The 3,791-nt window shown below is 47.0% G+C and overlaps 1 pseudogene; it reads right to left on the bottom strand.

Annotated features, from left to right (window-relative positions):
* Positions 1 to 2,861: 2,861 nt before the first annotated feature.
* Positions 2,862 to 3,336, bottom strand: LOC116914043 (annotated as a pseudogene).
* Between the last annotated feature and the right edge of the window lie 455 nt (positions 3,337 to 3,791).

Genomic DNA, 3,791 nt, shown 5'->3' with positions numbered 1-3,791 from the left:
TACTCATTTACCTCCTTGTTCTAGACACCTCTGGCTGTAATCTTCCTTGTATCTATAATAAAAACCTTCTCCTCAAACATGGAGTGGTCATGTCCTCACTTTACACTTGCCCTGAAGCCTCCTCCTCCCAACTCCATTTCAACTTGCCCTCAGGCTTCCACAGCCCTGGCAGTGAGATTTTTCAAGATGGTTTGACAGGCACAAGTCCCACAGCCTATGCTGCATAGGGAGGGCCTCCCTCTCCCACTCATTTGTATGTGGGGCTCCACAGCAGTCTGACATGACAACTCCTTTGGTTCCTATTTCCTGTCCCAAGCGTGTTTGTTCTGTGGGAAAGGATATGTAAGGGGCTAAAACTTCCAGCAGCAACCAGAAGAGAGCAGCTGCAGAAGCCATTACAGCCAAAGAACCATCAGGATCCAGACAGCGTGGCTGTTTGATGCAGAGAGCTCCCCTGCAGACTGGGAGCTGAACACTTACATCTGGGGAAGTGATGACTTCATGGCTTTCCGTCCGAGGACACCTGTTCCAAACAGACCCCTTTACTCAAGGCAGGTGGTGTCCTGCCAAGGTCTCTCCCCTACCCCCACATACTGAGCTGACCTGGCCCAGCATTGATATCAAATGCTCTCCAAGTGCCCTACCCCCACCAGATTAATCCCTAACAAATCCCTGCTAATAAAGACCCCATCTCTGCTCTGCCCAGAGTGACTGACATTAGAACTGAATGTACACCCTGAGGCTCAGAACATGCACCCATCTTCTGTTTCTCAGCCTCGCCCCTCTATACTGAACTGTTTTGGGCAGGAGATGGCCAGCTGGGCCAGGCCTCAGGAGATCTCGCCAAAGACTCGGTGGAGTGACAACCCCTCCCCACCTCACTTAAAGGCAGATGGAGGCCATCTGTGCCTGAACTCTGGGAATTGAGCAGGCAGTGCCCTGGGGCCTATTGGGGCCTCAAATCCATGAGGAAATTCTGCCAAGCTCTCAGAAAAACCTCACCACTAAAAATAAGTGGTAATTTCCCTGCCTTCTCCACCTGCCTGAGCTGGAGAGCAAGTGCCAACCTGGGTGGATTTCCTACAACATGCCCTGGGGAAAGGCAATTGCTTAGTGTCAGGTCCCAAAGAAACTCAGGACAGATGCATAACTGTGGTGCCTATTATGATAGCAAAGCTCATACTGACTTCCAGGCTCATTCAGTACCTGTAGCCCCTCTCAGCTCTTCTCATCAGCCTCCAGCCCTAGGGCCTCACTTCCCTTCCCCTAGCTTCTCTTTCCTATATAACCCTGCCACTTCAGCCATATTCTTTGCTTGGCTCTTTCTCTTGGTTCTTTCTCTCCTGGTCCCCTCTCTTGCTCCCTCTCCCTCCCACCTCTACCTCCTCTTCCTCTTTCACTTCCTCCTTTTCTCTTTCTTCTCATGGTTCAGTGTGGTGGCCATGTGTAGAAACCATAAGGCTTCCCACCTTTGTCCAATCACAGACAAGCATACTTCCTGATGTTCTTCCTGCCTGTTTATTTCCCACCTAAATGTGATCAGGCACAGCCTGTGCAGTTGTGCTCAATGAAGTGAAAACACATGGTTTGTTATCTTACATGAACAACAGCTCCCAGCATTCCAGGTCTTTGGGTAAGTGAGGCTTGCAGGTTAACTTTAGCCCTCACACCTGCTCTGGACACTTGTAGATGCCTCTTGCTGTTCTCTCCCTTGTATTTACAATAAAACTGGTTTTATGGTGATCTGCAACCATAAAACCAGTTCCTGATACCAACGCAGGCCAACTCAAATTTATAAATTTACATAAAATATTATGAAGGGTGTGTGTGTTTGTGTGTGTGTATTGTTGTTGTAACTTGGTTGTGTGGTTCTCCAACATCAACTTCATAAATAACACTATCTTTTCTGAATGTCAAAAGATTGGACATGGCTAGAAACCTTTTATGCTAACAGTGACAGACCCTGAGCTCTGGGATGGGGATGTCATAATGGTCACAGCTATTGCATCGTGTCATGGCAGATTCAGAGCAAGAAACCATCCCTCCTCTCCCTCCCCCTCTTGTGTCTCCCCAGCCTTCTCCATGGCCATTCCTGGTATAACTCCATGACGTTATGCTGGTGAAGCTGGATATAGTGGTTCTTGGACACTTTCTATCACCATGGCAAGTGTAACCCATGAAAACAAGCTAAAAGGAGGATTTACTTTGGCTCCCTATTTCAGAGGTTTCTTCAGTTCATAACATTGTGCACTGTGGCAGAGGACAACAGCTCACCTCATGGTGGCTCTCCTCATGGTGGCCAGGAAACAGTAAGTCAAAATATCTGAACTTTAGGCATTCTCCTTTACCTCCTTCCATTCTATCTGATCCCTGACACTATGAGGGGTTGGCCATATTTGGGGAAATGTTTCTCCTCTTAGCTAATTCTCTCTGGAAATTCCTTTGCAGACACAAAGGTGTGCTTTACAAATTTCCTAGATGTTTCTCAATCCAACAAAATTGGTGATTAAGACCATGATAGGACTGAAAAGATGGTTATAAGTGTTTACTGTGTGTCTTTAGCTACTGTCTTATTATTGTGAAGAGTCATCATGACCAAGACAATTCTTATAGCATTTAACTGAGGGTCTGTTTACAGTTTCAGAAGCGTATTCCATTATCATCATGGCAGGGAGCACGGCAGCATTCAGGCAGATAGTGAGGTAGCGGAGAGTTCTACATCATGAGCAGGCAACAAGAAAAGAGAGCCTGGGCCAGGTTTGGACATTTGTAACAAAGCCCACCACACCCTTCCTCAGACAAGGCCACAACTCCTAACCCTCTTTTCTTTCAGTCCAGGTCCTTTATTTCCTTTGTGTGCATTAGGCCATGAATTCGTATGGAATGGGCTCCAGCAGCTCAGGCTCCTTCCCGTTAGTCCTCACAAAGTGGGCTTCTCTGGGTGGCGCAGGCTGGCGCTTCAGCTAAACCCAGGTGCCCTTCTCTTTGGCTTCCTTTTTCTTCTGATCCTTCTCCACCCACTTCAGGAAGCTGTCTCTGCTCTTTGAGTGCTTGATGTGCTCAATCTGCACATTGATCCTCTTGGCCAGAATCTTGCCTTTAACTTGCTTGTTTACAATAATGCCCACGGCACGCTGGGTGACATTGTAGACTCTTCCTGTTTTGCCTTGGTAACACTTATGGGGCATTCTTTTTTGAATAGTACCCATTCCCTTGATGTACCCTTCTTGTAGATTCGCATGTATGTGGCCAAAGGAATGACTCCATTTTTCCTAAAAGGTCTAGAGAACATATACCATACCGAGTACCTCTCCTCTTTCCTTTTGTGTTCATCATTTTGGCGAGTTACTGGAAGATGACTGCCCCTGCAGAAAGCTCTCCTAATCCTTCTAATCCCATCAAAGAGTTCCACTCCCTGGTGACTAAGCATTCAAATATATGAGCCTAGGGAGTCACTATTATGTAAACTACTGCATTGTGTGAAAATGAGAACTGGACCTGAGTTCAGCTGCCCAATACCACTATAAGAGTTAGATAAAGCAGAGTGTGTCTGTAAGCCCAGCACTGGGTGGGAGATAAAGTAGAGTGTATCTGTAAGCTCAGCATCACTCACTGTAAGGCCAGATAAAGCAGAGTGGGTCTCTAAGTCCAGCACTGGGTGGGACACAGGAAGCAGTGTTCAGAGACAGGGGGAAGCCAAGGGCTCTCTGACTAACCAGTCTAGCTCTAAAGCCTGTAAACAAATAAGCCTCCTCTCTTGAAGTAATTTTCCTCAGGTATTTGTCACATGT

This window comes from Rattus rattus, chromosome 12 (genome assembly GCF_011064425.1).
Source record: "Rattus rattus isolate New Zealand chromosome 12, Rrattus_CSIRO_v1, whole genome shotgun sequence".
Classification (NCBI taxonomy): Eukaryota; Metazoa; Chordata; class Mammalia; order Rodentia; family Muridae; genus Rattus; species Rattus rattus.
The sequence above is the reverse complement of the archived record's forward strand: the minus strand, read 5'-3'. Positions and strand labels throughout refer to the sequence as shown.